This window comes from Canis aureus, chromosome 32, assembly GCF_053574225.1.
Source record: "Canis aureus isolate CA01 chromosome 32, VMU_Caureus_v.1.0, whole genome shotgun sequence".
NCBI lineage: Eukaryota > Metazoa > Chordata > Mammalia > Carnivora > Canidae > Canis > Canis aureus.
The window spans coordinates 10036793-10051687 of NC_135642.1; the positions used below are offsets into that span (position 1 = coordinate 10036793).

The 14895-nt window shown below is 39.9% G+C and overlaps 1 protein-coding gene and 1 pseudogene across 43 annotated transcripts in view; one reads left to right on the forward strand and one right to left on the reverse strand.

Moving 5' to 3' along the window:
- The window catches only part of LOC144302962 (uncharacterized), a 776799-nt gene that overhangs the window by 677696 nt on the left and 84208 nt on the right, over nt 1-14895 (reverse strand). The gene's annotated exons all lie outside the window — the stretch shown is intronic.
- Nucleotides 2421-2884, forward strand: LOC144303644 (tropomyosin-like; annotated as a pseudogene).

Consider the following 14895-nt stretch of genomic DNA (forward strand, 5'->3'; position numbering starts at 1 on the left):
AGAAAACCTTGTCACATCAACATTAGCAAAAGGGAGCACTGAATTTGAAACACTAAGCAAAGTATTCTATCATGAAAAATAATCAAAAAAGGCTCTAATACTGCATGCTTAAAAACAAAGTCAGGCCCAGGATAAGAGAAGGAGGGGTGGTGGAAGGGGAGCATTCCTGCCACAAAGTGGGCATAAGTAGAAACCCTAAAGGTTATAGAATCTGTTTAAATATGGAAGGCAATTTATTCTGACCTCTAAATGGACCACTTGGGGCAATGCCAAGTGCCTTAGGTCCTCAGAGTGGGAGCCTAAACTTTGGGAAAGCAAATACAAGGAACTAAGAACTATTGGACCTGACAATGAACTCCTCAAAAGGGGAGATAATATTTTATTTATATTAAAATTCCCAAGCACAACGCACAAAAAATATTAACAGTTTAATAAATATTTGATAGCTAAGCAGAGACATGATACTCCTTCTAAGATTCCCTTCTGAAAAATAGTAGAGACAGAATAAGCCTTAAGGGAGATAAAAAGTACACTGCTTAGGAGATGTTATTAGGAGGGCAGGGGGCTCCTTTGTTCACTGAAAGTCTCTAGCAGCCCTCATGACTAGCTTCAGTGTGACTGTGAGAAGTCATTTCTCAGTATTAGGTACCACCTTCTCTGCCTGGCAAATAAATAGTCCTGGAAGCAGCAAGCTCATAAAGTGCTGATGTCTAACTGGTGTCATTCTTTGGCATCAACAGCCTAACTTGGAGATGTCAAAAGCAAATGAGAACCAAAAAATAAATAAAAATTAAAATGTGCTAAAAAGAAACAGTCTACATAATAATTTGCCTTGAGCTCCAATTAGAGAAGACCACATCTTTTGTAATGCACAGGCATTGCCATATTTTAAAACAGTAGTGATGCTTGGATTCCATGGCCCTATGTCCTCGCTTTTTTACTCTCTCCTTCCTTTCAATTACTCCTTAACCTCAGCTCCAGGAGTGCCCACACGCACAGGCAGCCTCTTCTGGTAAAAAACAGGCTCTACTGTGGTACGTAAAACTCTTGACTCCAGATCTTTCAATCCCCTCTCATTTAAGCTACCTGCCATTTATTTGTCCCACCAAATATCAAAGCTTATTACATAGCTACAAACTAAAATGCTATAGTGCTGGCAGAAGACAAGACAGAAAAGGGGCACCTGGTTGGCTCAGTTGGTAGAGCATGCAACTCTTAATCTTGGGGTTGTAAGTTCAAGCTTTGTGCTGGGTGTAGAGATTACTTAAAAATAAAATCTTAAAAAAAAAGAATAGACAGAAAAAGGTCAATAAATGACTTAAAAGTAGAAAGTAGTGTCCATTAAAATTTATATATTATAAATGTGATAAATCAGTTTCAGCAATAATTATTGAAATATTTAGTAATTTATTGAGCTTTTAAGTCTATTTAATTCTAGTTTATTTAAAAGATAAGTAAAAAATATAAACTATAAAAAAACTGAAGAAAATGAAAAGTTAATCTTATTGATTCTGTGACCTTTTTAAGCTTTAAACTTGGATAAGAAATTATAGGAAAACCTAAATTTGACAACATAATACTTTCTTTTTATATCAGAAAATACCTTGAGCAAAATTAAAACTATAATAGACATCTAATTTTTTTGTAGGAGAACCTTAATTTTCCTTTGGGCTAACAATATGTTCCCTCTTGGTTTATGTGAGTCTGTCTCTATCCCTCCAAAAGTGGATGAACAAGGGAAATACGGCCATTCCCACATTCTACATTCCTAGGCAGAATGACTGTTTCAGGAATGGGCACATGGCTGTGTCCACCCAGTGAGACACCTTAGAGAGACTGTACTACAATGACTGGAAAAGACTGAATCTCTGCGTGGTCATTTTGTTACCAAGAGGAAAGGTCTGCCTGAATTATATCAGTCCAGAGGACATCCAAGCTGAGAGATGGACAGATTCTGAGTCTGGATGATGCTATTAAGTCCCTGAACTCAGCACTACCCCAATGTAGTTCTCTAGAGCCATCAGTGGGCCAGTAAATTCCGATTTTTCGGTAAGCTAGTTTCAAGTAGCTTTCTGTCTCATATAAGCAAAAACAGCATTAGCTCTGAGCAGAGGAGGCAGCTGCAGCTCTGAGCAGAGGAGGCAGGAAGCCGAGCACTGGCAAGGGCTGGGAGGGCACCATGCCTGGATCACCACCATCGAGGCATTGAAGTACAAGATGCAGGTTCTGCAGCCCATGCTGCAGAGGAGGGGGCCAAGCACCTGCAACAGGAGATGGAGGGGGAAAGGCAGGCCTGGGAGCAGGCTGAGCCGGAGGTGGCCTCCTTGAACCATAGGATCCAATTAATTGAAGAGGAGCTGGGCCATGCCCTGCAAAAGCTGGAGGAAGCTGAGAAAGCTACTGATGAGAGGAGGAAAGATATGAAGGTTACTGAAAACTGAGCCTTAAGAGATGAAGAAAAGACGGAACTCCAGGAAATCCAACTCAAACAAGCTGAGCACACTGCAGAAGAAGCAGATTGGGAAAGATTGGGAAGTATGAGGGGTGGCTCAGAAGTTGGTGATTAGTCAGGGGGACCTGGCATGCACAGAGGAACCAGTTGAGCTGGCCGACTCCCATTGCCAGGGGATGGATGAGCAGACGGATGGACGAGAACCTAAAATGTCTGAATGCTGCAGAAGAAAAGGAAGACAGATATGAAGGAGAGATAGATTCTTACTGAGAAACTCAAGCAGAGACCCATGCTGAGTTCACAGAGAGATTGGTAGCTAAGCTAGAGAAGATAATTGATGATTTGGAAGATAAGCTGAAATCCACCAAAGAGGAGCACTTCTGTACACAAAGGATGCCAGGTCAGCTTCCGCCTGACCTGAATGATATGTAGAGCACCCAGTCCCATCCACAGCTGCTCTTGCCCCTGACACCGGCTCCAGCCTGAGGCCAGCCTGCCCAAAGCTGCCCTTGAAATTGAGGGCTGATTTAACTGAAGGTCTGCTTTCTCCTCTTGCTGCTTTTCCCACCCCAACCCCTGTGTCTTTTTCACCAGTCTCTGCCTCTCCCCAGAGATTGCAGTTGGGTTTGGGGTTGAGGTCATATTCAAGGCAATGTGAAGTGTCTTTATTTTATTTTAAGATTTTTATTTATTTATTTACTTCACAGAGCAAGAGAGCACACTCAGGAGAAGCAGCAGGCAGAGGGAGAGGGAGAAGCAGGCTCCCCACAGGGAGCCTGATGCAGGGCTTGATCTCAGGACCCTGGGATCATGACCCGAGCCAAAGACAGATGCTCAACCAACCGAGCCATCCAGGCGCCCCTAATGTGAAGTGTTTTTAAAAGTATAATGTAATGAGGGCACCTGGGTGGCTCAGTCAGTCAGCTAAGCATCCAACTCTTGATTTCAACCCAGGTCATGATCTCACAGTCATGATCTCAGGGTCATGAGATTAAGCCTGAGGACAACAGGGCTCTGTTCTCAGCTGAGTCTGCTTGAGATTCTCTCTCTCTCTCTCTCTCTCTCTCTCTCTGCCCCTTCCTCCTTACTGTCTCTCCTTCTCTCAAATAAATAAATCTTTTTTAAAAAGTATGTTTATGATGTACACACTTTGTAATTACCTTTTTTGTTGCTTTTGATGTAGTGACCATTTGTAAAACACTGAAAATAATTTCATAGTTCTGAAGCAGCAGTCTAACTCCTTCCTCACAACTAGAAAGTAATTTTTCAGCTTAATACATACTATCCTCTCCACCAGGGAGGAAAAGCAGCAGGGGCCTGCCTTACTGAGAGCCAGAGCCCAGAAAGAGACCCACTCTGGGAAAGCCCAGCATTGTCCCAGCAATGTCACCATTAGAAAGGTGATTCCAGAAGGAGTTAGCCAAAAAAAAAAAAAAAAAAAAAAAAGACTCAGGTTTTCAGCTTTAGGGTATCTTTGAAAAACTTTATTTTTAATTTTTTTTTATCAGAAGTGACCAAACAAATTAAGATAGTGAGAGCTCTGAGACCAATTCCTCGTCCTATCTTTACCCCTTTCCCAACCACTCACAGCTATCACGTCCTGTCATCTCTGACATTCTTTCCTCGAAAACCTGTGGTAAGAGTGGGTGGGGCAGGCACAGAGTTCAGAGGCCTCAGAGCCCCAGGTGATGGAGAGTTCCTCTTTATAGTGACTCAGCATCTGATGCTGAATTTACTATGTTGACTTGCCTCTTGGTAACTACGTTTATTCTCCTGGAGCAATGAAAATCATGTCATGGGAAGATAATGGCTTTACCATGAAGCAGATCAAAGTTTGAATCTCGGCTACACGTGACCTTGGACAAGTGTGAACTCTGGTTTCCTTACTTATAAAAGAGATAATGATGTCCACCTCCCAGACAAGTAAAAGAGATCCCACGTGTGAGGCAAGTAGAGTAAGTACACACAGCAGACACTTAATGAGTATCAATTCTCCAGTCTCTTATCCTTATCTCTTATCCTCCAGGGCTACACACATTGCCTAGAATACAACAAGGATTCAAAATTATTTAAGTGAATGAGCTTTTTCTCAAACAGTTATGAGTCCACCTATGCAAACAACAATCTGTCCACATTTCCCCATCAAATCTTTGAGACTGCAATGAGAGAATGTAGGATGGAATTTAGAACACATTATATTTCAGCTTTACTATGAATTACTAGCCTAAAAAAAAGGGAAAAGAGATCTGATTAGTCCAGCTAATGTTCTTCTCGAACTCATGTTGCTTTCAGTGATCACACTTTCTTTGATAACCATTCATAAACCATCCACCAACTAGTCCAGTCAAAAATTATGCTTACAATGACATCAAAATTACTAGGCTATAGTTTTGAAAATCCTTTTCCCTTCTTTTTTTTCTCCATTTGACTTTGTTTTGGGGGGAGGCATTTTCTCTGTAAACTCTTGTACTTTTAAGAAAAAAAGTGAAACAACAACAACAAAACAACAACAGAAAAAAACCAAACACTCTTAGTGGTAATTGAAAGGTAATCAGAAATCACATTTGATGGTTCTGGCATCCTGGAGTGTAATGTATCACAGCCTGAAGACCTGAACTCAAAGCACATCAGTATTCCCTGTTCCCCCTACTCACTTGAAACTTAATTCTATTTTCATATTTTCAGTTCTACTTTTTCCAGGAGGGAGATCAGTTTCTCAGAGCCAACAGGAGCAGAATGTGACTTTTGTTTTCTCTGTTAACTGTTAATATTGCACCAGCTGTCCTTGAAAGGAATCTCATCCCTCTGGACTCTTTTATAGGATATCTGGCAAGCTGCACCCCTTCTGGGCCAGCAAATTTCTCCAACTGGTTCATATTAGTTTCAATCTCTGGCTATCTGACTCTGATTTCATTTTTTTAGGATAGGAACAGCAATAGTTATTTTATTTAATATTCATCCCCTTTTCTTTTTCCTCTGAACTGAGGTAGAATATGAAGTGGGAATTTTCTAGGTTCCCTAGAACTGCATCTAAGCTGAAGACTAAAATATGCTAAGACTCCCATATTCTAATATGTAGAATATCCCTACAGGGCTTACTGACAGACTTCTGTTTAGAATGAGCCTTAACTATACCAAGCATTACCATCTCTCCCTGGGCAATGTAAAAAGAGATCCCAGAGGGTAATGAGGAAAGTAGCCTTTTAAAGAGACACTATTCTATGAGGGAGAAGGAAAGTAGATCATTTTGTTACCTAAAACCAAGGCAAGTGGGTTCAAAATCAACCCATGTTAAAAACAGGAGGTATCCACATGAAGGGAAGTTGGGCAGTTTCTTTTTGAGTTGGCAGTCTGTTTGGCCAGCACACCTGGGCTACTTGAACCATAGAAAGAGAATTGGAGAAGATGGTGGGAGAAAATGCAACCATGAAGCTATCTGCCCCATTATATGACATGTCATAGACAGATGATTTTCCAAAGAGTCAATATACAGGAGAAAAGTCATTGAACTCTAGCTGTCTTTCCAGACTTCATCAAGAAGGCTGACCACCATGGGACACCTGGGTGGCTCCACAGTTGGGCGCCTGCCTTCGGTTTATGTCGTGATCCTAGGATCTGAGATAGAGTCCCACGTCAGGCTCCCTGCAAGGAGCCTGCTTCTCCCTCTGCCTATGTCTCTGCTTCTCTCTCTCAGTCTGTCTCTCATGAGTAAATAAATAAATCGAAAGAAGAAGAAAGAAGAAAGAAGAAGAAGGAGAAGAAGAAGAAGAAGAAGAAGAAGAAGAAGAAGAAGAAGAAGAAGAAGAAGAAGAAGAAAGAAGAAGAAAGAAGACGACAACGACGACGACGACTGACCACCAGAAAAGGGGTCCTCAATTTTAGGGTGAACTTTTGGGAGAGGTTAAGGTAGGGGAAAGTGTAAAGCCAGATTTCTCACATCAGAAACTATGCATTAAGAAGGGAAAGTCTTTGGAAATCCTCCAAAGAACCTACATATGAGAGGACCAATAACTACATGCCTGCCCACAAAAGGCAGTAATGATTACCTTGAACCAAACACGAGGACAACTAACCAGTCATTGAACTCAACCTTACCACAGGCAGTTAAATAGGAAGGATTTATGCATGTTCCTTTCCTTCTACCTTGCCTAAGCATGATAGAAAAACTCCTGGCCAGGAGCTAGAGTAAGGAGAAGTCAATTCTGTGGAGAATGAAGGGGAAAAAAGAGCTTTGAATTTTTGAAATAACACAAGACTATTCTAATAATTAAAAGTGACTGAAACCTTCTGCAACTTAGTCAATATATTATTAATTACCTATAATGATGTACTATAATACATAATTACATCATAATACAGTGAAGAAGAGCAGTAAATTGGAAGATTATACCCAAATAAGTTGAAACCCTTCAACAAATATAGTTACAACTTCTCATGATTTCATCTTCTTTTAGAATGAAGACAGTGGGATGCCTGGGTGGCTCAGTGGTTGAGCTCCTGCCTTCGGCCCAGAGCGTGATCCTAGAATCCCAGGATCAAGTCCCACATCAGGCTTCCTGCGTGGAGCCTGCCTCTCCCTCTGCCTATGTCTCTGTCTCTGTCTCTCTCTCTCTCTCTCTCTGTCTCTTTCTCTCTTTCTGTATCTCATGAATAAATAAATAAAATCTTTTAAAAAACAGAATGAAGACAGCCAGATTGTCATTATTTGATGTTGTCTCATTTTCTCTCCCCTTCCCTAGATTACATTGTGGTTGTGTACTCAAGACACTTATGCTTTTTAGTATCCCTTACAGAAGCACATTAAAAATACTTGAAAAAATAATGGGAAGTCAGAGTCCTCAAAGGGTCTCTAGTCTACCCTTGTGATGCAAGAATTCAGATATGGCAGTATGCTTCTGTGTAGACTACCCAGGATGACCGCAGGGCCTTCATCAATAAGCAATGACTGATGGTGTAAAAATGTAGTTACAGAACCTTCAGAGAGGGCCCTGGAACTTTTCAGCAGTGTGAAATACGCAGAGAATTCATCCCAAAGGGAGATTCAAAGTGCCTAGTTCAGTAGAGGGCCAGGGGGTGATTTTATAGGTCACCATGGACAACATCATTTGTAATATCTCCCAACCTATTTCCATAATAACTTGCACCAAATTCCACTAGATGGGGTAATATAGAAAGTCAAAGGGGTGGGAAGAAGAATTATTAAATTAAAATAAAGTAGGAAATCAACAGGTACACTATGAAAATAAAAACTCAAAATCAGATTATTGCTAAAAACAAACAAACAACAACAATGACAAAAACAGAACAGTTGTAGCTGGTGGAAATAGAGTTCTTCCACACTTCACCAGAGTAATACTACAACTCTATAGGGTAACATTTATTTCATGAGTTGTGCCACCATAAGGCAACAACAAATCCTGCAGTCCACATGAAAATCAGCCCACCTCACCAGAAATGTCAACATAAAGAGATTCTAGAAAGCAACAGAGCACAGACTAGCACAAGAACCATGTTTGATAAAAACGTGTTAAAATGAGAAGGAACAGTGGAATAGGAAGACTGTAAGGAACATCAAAGGGAGTGTGAATTACTCTGAAGATACTGCCATGAAAAGGAATTTCATAGATTGCACTGATAGGGATTTGAAAAAAGAATACTTTTATGTTACTTCCCTTTATTATTTATTAATCTTACCTTTTGATTATGTTGAATCCACATGCTAACTATGGTCTGGAACATTTAATAACTTAAAATTAGGGTAAATATCAATGGTTGAAAACTTAGCATTTGTAGTTTTACTGGGACTTTCAATATCTTAGATCAAAGTTATGAGTAACAGGAATTTTAGGCACCACTACAGGTAAAAGAGGAGCCTTTTGAGGATGGACCATATATTATATTTACAAATTCATAATAATACTGGCAGCCTAGTACTATACAGTTAAATGCTATTCTTCTATAAAGCTAATGTTCTTGATCAATGTTATCAAGGGAAATAGTTTGAGTTTTTCTTTCTTGTCCTCCTTCTTTCTTTCTTCCTTCCTCTCTTTCTTTCTTTCTTTCTTTTTTTTCTTTTACAGTCATCTGTGACGATTTTGAGTTGATCCAATGCATACCTCAGATGTAATACTGACTGAAAGAAATGGTAGCCTAATGATCCTCAGGTCATACTGCTCTTTTTTTTTTTTTTTTTTTTTTTGTAAATCTCACATGAAATTTCTTATACCCAATGAATAAAATAAATTTGGCAAGTTGTTTCAGAATATTCTAGCCTAATATTTCATATCCAACTCTGTGTTATGAAGCCTTAGTGGAAACCCTAAAGTGGTAACTTCTCCATTTTGAATATTTTGTTTGAAAAAAAAAAAAAAAAAAAGAGGAAGGTGAATTTGCTACTACAGGATTAGTATAAAAGCTGAAACTTAACGCATTCAAAACTAACCATTGCTTCTTAGTTGGGAATTCAAAATATCTATAGTACTTTTTGGAAATTGAATAAGGTATTGAACTGGGATGCCATATGTAGCTTGACTAAAGACAGCACAACTGCAAAGCAAATAACATGCACTTTCACCCCCCAACAATCTGGGAAATAAGCACAGACAACATATTCAAGGGCTTAAAATTTAGCTCTGCAAAGTTTACTGCAGCTAAATAGATAAGAAAACAGCTTATCCCATGGGAAGCAAGTTGATGGTAATGCAGGGTACAATTAAGAGCAAGTAGCAAAGCTATTCACCATTACTATTTGTTTAATCCAGTCACTCTGAGTAAAAGGAGCTACAACAAGGGAACTGTTCTCTCTACCCAGGTGTCTGGGGAATTCAGGGATTTCCAGCACAAAGACCCATCACTTGAAGGGCAATGTGACAGAGGATTCAGAGAGATTGGTTGGCTAATGAATGGGGGAATAAATTCTCCCAGAACTCTCCCTGTTCAAACCATTGGAAATGGAGGCGCCCTTCAGATCATCTGTATGCCTGTTTCTTTTTTCCATTTTCAATTTATAATAACAATAACGACCTAGACATAGGACATTTCCTGGGCTTTAATGACTGTCTGAGGTTAATGGCCCTCAACTACACCTCAGGCCATCAACCCCTCCCAGCTGGTCATTAATCTCCAGGAAATATCCTGTTCCAGGGTCATTATTGTTTCAATATCAACTATACCTTAAAAGCTTTATGGATTCTGCAAATACAGATCTCTTGCCAATAGAGGTTATAAAACCTGTTTAGAATCCTGAAATTATCTTAAATTTGACCTCTCACAGATGTTTTGTTCAAAACTAAAATCTGCTTAAGAAAGCATTCACCTTTATCTTTGTTTATTTACATTTTTATGGGAAAGAAGTCTATTAAAATTACAAGAACCCAAACAAAAATCAATGAGTATTGGAAGAAAAAGATTGAATTTGAAGATGAGCACCCTCTCTTTCTGAACTGTAGCATAACTCAGACATTGAGAACACTGTTATTTGTGAAATAGCTCCCGAAAGTGCTTCATGTGTTTAAGTATCACCAAACTATACCCCGTGCATAGAATTTTCAAAATATATCCTAATTATAAAATCTCATTTTTCAACTTTCATCAAAAATACCCCAATTATACATTAATATTATTATACCAAGCATGCCATTCATAGCAGAATATTCCACATAAGGAGAAGCTACTGAAACAGGGGCAAAATACAACTTCTGGAAGGGGCAGCTATTAAGATTCTATTTTGGCAGCAAAATGGAGGACGGTTGTGCCAAAAGCATTTGAGATCTAGAGAGCTGGTATAGAGACAAAGGAGCGGGGAAAGGCAGGTGATTAGAAGCAAGGACACCCAACAAATGGTAATATGGGCACATTCCAGTAAGCAGGCAGACCATAGAGACATGGGGACTTGGGCAGGCAGGACCTTGGAAAATTGTGGAAGCACTGGAGGGGCCCAGCTTTGAGGAAGAATTTAGGGTCAGAGATGTGCGCATCAAGTTCCAATAAAAAGAGAGTCTACTTGCAGGATGAGTCAGTACTGTATTTCCAGGTAGGCTTGTGACAGAATTCCAGACCCTGAAACTGAGGAATAAAATAGGAACTGGTCATGGGACGATGTACTACCTCAGGTAACTAGTACTAGGAGTACGGAGTCAGAGAAAATAGGAAGAGGGGCTGGGTAGATTCTCCACGAGTTAGATTCCTATAATCAGTGAGGGGAGGGCTCCTGCAGCCTGGCACAGAGTTTAATCTTGGAGCTGTCAGGCTGTGGAACAGAAAGTCAAACAGATCATACACAGCTATCCATTCCAGTATCCCATTTTGAAAACTAAAAAAAAAAAAAAAAAGTTAAAACCTTGTCTTTGAAATAACATTTGAAGATTTTACTCTAAATTATGTAAGTGTGGAAAATGCAAGGTATCGGGACTCAAAACAGAGCACAGAAGAAATCACTTCCCAGAATTTTCAAAATTAACTTTTCATCAAGGGAAATGAATCATTTAACTCAAAAAATGAAATGATTTATTACTGTTTTCCTACTTAAATGCTATTTTATAAGGACCAAAGTCCTTATAAAAGTCCTTATACACTAATTGGTACTGGAATACTTTAACAGTATAATCAGGAAAGCAAAAAAAAAAAAAGTATAATCAGGAAAGCATAAGACAAAAGATGAATTTGAAACAGGCTCTGAGATAAGGACTTGAATATAAATAGTTTATTTACAGAACTTCTTATATGATTCTTAAACTCCTCACCTACTTTAGAATTAATGTAGAGCCAAGATTGGAGGAAAGATTTCTTCAGAGGGCTGTGCTGTCTATACCCACAGTGGCATATAGATCCCTCCCTAGCCTAATGAGATATGAATTCAAAGGGAAGGATGGGAGGGCTGCTTCTCCCTTTGCCTCAAGATAAGTGAGGTAGGCTGAATGATGTCCCCCTCCAAACATGTCCATGTCCCCATCCTCTGTGGGGATGTTACTTCACATGACAACTGGTCTTTGCAGATGTGTTTAAGGATCTTGAAATGGCGATATTATCCTTGAGTTATTTGGATGAACCAGAGGTTATTATCAGGGACTTTGTAAGAGGGTGGCAGGAAGGTCAGAAAGAGAGCAGACAATATGATCACAGAAGCAAAGGTCAGAGAATCAGAGAGAGATCTGAAGATTCTACACTTCTGGCTTTCAGGAAGAAAGAAGGAGCCATGAGCCTAGGAATGCAGGTTGCCTTTAGAAGCTGGAAAAGCCAAGGAAAGAAATTCCTTCTTTCCTAGAGCCTCCAGAAGAAAGCAGCCTTGCCAAAACCTTGATTTTACCTGTTGAGAGCCATGTCAGACTTCTGACCTCCAGAACTGTACAATAAATAATAAAAGCAAAGTTTGTGGCAATTTATTTTAGCAATGATACAAAATTAATATAAGAAAAGGGTTTTCAGGAGCCCATTAGATCTTCCTAGGTGTCCTCACATGCATAGGGAATACTAGAGACCACTGTAAGACTGTCATCTAGGATATCTAAGGGCATGAGAGAGGTTAGCTAACTGCTTTGACAGCAAAGGAAACAAGTGGGAGCTGGCCTGTGTTCCAGAGCCTGTTCAGACAAAGAATATGTGAGTGTGTCTGCCTGCACAGTATTGACTTAGGTCGCATTCATGAGAGCCACCTGCAAGGCCAGCTTCATGGACATATTCTGCTATCACTGACTTGAAATTCTTAATTTTTGAGAAAAGGCCCTCATTCTCAGAGTTCTACACAGCGTGAACTCAGTTCACTATGTTCTACAAATCATATAGCCAGTCCTGGCCAACTAGAAGGCCAAGTGATTGGCCAAGAGAACCTGGCAAGATGACAAAAGTCTTAGTGGCTAAGGGAGATGCAAATGAATGACTGGATTAGACATGCATGCAATTGTCCAGGTCAGAACTAGAATTTCCAGGTATGCCACAAGAGTGCTTTGGCAATTTCCAACAACTTCCACAAGAGAAAGCATTAGGTCTACACTCCAAGCAGGCCCTAAGGGACACGGTGCCGGTACACAACAGAACCAGTCAAGTAAGGACTTTAAAGTCCCCTTTCCTATCTTACCTCCTCTCATTTGTAGCCAGCCTGGTGGAAAGGAGAGACAGGTGTGCTCCCTGTGGAAAGAGAGAAGTCAACAAGCCCACTCCCAGTGCAGTCTTTCCACCCACAGCAGGCCTCAGCTCCCAGAGGGAAGAAACCTCCACTCCACACCAGGCACAGAGTTTTTATTATGACATGGTACTAGATCCTTGGATTACTGAACTGGAACATCGTTTTGGGACTGAAAGTAACCAGAAAATGTCATGAGATTGCCACATTTCCATTTAGGGGAAGAATTAGCCCCAGTGAAAACAATTTGAAAGAATAAGGAGAGACCAAACTATCTCTAGATTGCAAGCAATGGCTACAGAAGTAAAAGTGGAGGAGTTAGAGACAAAAACTCTCTCATTACAGGTGTGGTAAGACATTGTTCACCAAGAAGATTTAATATTACTTTTGTAAACCAAACCAAAGGGACACCTGGGTGGCTCAGCGGTTGAGCATCTGCCTTTGGCCCAGGGAGTGATCCTGGAGTTCCGAGATCAAGTCCCACATCAGGCTTCCCTGATGAAGCAGGGAGCCTGCTTCTCCCTCTGCCTATGTCTCTGCCTCTCTCTGTGTGTCTCTCATGAATAAATAAAAGATAAAATCTTTAAAGAAAATAAACCAAACCAAAAATAATATAAAGGGGGGAAAAAACTCCAATATACAACTTCCAGTGGGAAAAAAAATGCTTGATAAAAACCTGAGCTTCCTCGCCAAATGGAAACCTAAAGTAAAATATCTCCCCTGAGATGTCTGATCATAATGCACAGTATGGACAGCACTGGAGGCTTCTTCCTCCCATCCATCCTTCACTGCTCCAGAATTATCTTTCTCAAATACAATGACCATGTCACTTTCTACCTAAAAGTTTCTCATGCTTCTTGGGGTGCCTCAAGATGAAACCTGACATCTTGAGCACAAGTATGCAGTGCTTATGCTCAGGATGATGGGAAAGGGACAGCAAGGTTCCTTTCCTGTCATGCCATATATGCTCTTAGAGCACTAATCCCCAAACTTTAATTACTCACATTCTACCTTCACAATGTTTGCTACATTCACCTTCCCCCAGAACAACTATCTACTTAATATTTTTCTTTAAACCAAGTACTATTTTTACTCCAATACATTTATTTTCATGCAAAGCAATGTTTCTAAGTTTTCATGTACTACTTGTAGCTTTACTACCAAATATTTAACCATCATTATTTAAAATTAATTTTTAAAATAAAAAATGTTACCTCCTAAAACTATTAATTACACAACCAACTGTTCATGTACGACACATTGGGACGTGTTGCTTTAGAGAGAAAGTACAGTGAACTTTCACCACTCACTGAGCATAGTGTGCCTTTGAATCTATCATTCCCTCCTCTTAGAATAGCCTTTCCTATTATATGTAATTTACTCCCTTCCTTTAAGACTCAATCCAAAAGGCACCTTCCCTTTGAAGCTTCCCTAACTCATACAGTTGCTCCCCATCTGAACTCGAAAGCAATTTTTAGCTGCCTCCACCATAACATTTATCACGATGTAGTTAGTACCTTATGAAACCGAGTACTCAAGTTGTCTTTGAGACATACCATTATCTACTTAGGTACTCAGAAGAATGTCTGCTAAACAAATGAAGAATGATGAATTATATAGAGCTAAACGTTAGTCATTCATAGTATAAGTATTGTAGTATAATATTACTTCTATTAAGTAAAAGACATCCTAACATCTCAATGCATGAAAGACTCCTCTGTAATGATCAAAGGCCAATCAGCAAGTTTAGAGGTGTTCCCAGTACAGGGCAGAAAGAACACAGAAGGACTGAGAAGGGAGTATAAAATTACACTAGATTTTAGTGTAGCATTTTTTTTTAATTTTTTTTTTAATTTTTATTTATTTATTTATGATAGTCATACAGAGAGAGAGAGAGGCAGAGACATAGGCAGAGGGAGAAGCAGGCTCCATGCACCGGGAGCCCGACGTGGGATTCGATCCCGGGTATCCAGGATCGCGCCCTGGGCCAAAGGCAGGCGCTAAACCGCTGTGCCACCCAGGGATCCCTAGTGTAGCATTTTTATGCAAGCTTGCTTGCAGAGGTTCTGGTTATCCTTTTTAGGAATCCTCCATTTAATGATCACTTCCTTACCTCAAACTTTTTAAATTAAAGCTAGAGAAGCAGATTTGAAATAAAGCAGTGATTAAGTATGGTGAGTTCTGAAATGACCTCATTGAAAACCAAAATTATGTCACTAACAGGTGAGACCCCCTGAATAACTGCTAGTCCCTAATACCAGCCCTGTATTACAATCAGGGAAATGCCTTCTTCTTATACTTTCCCAGGCTTATAATGGTAAGAGAT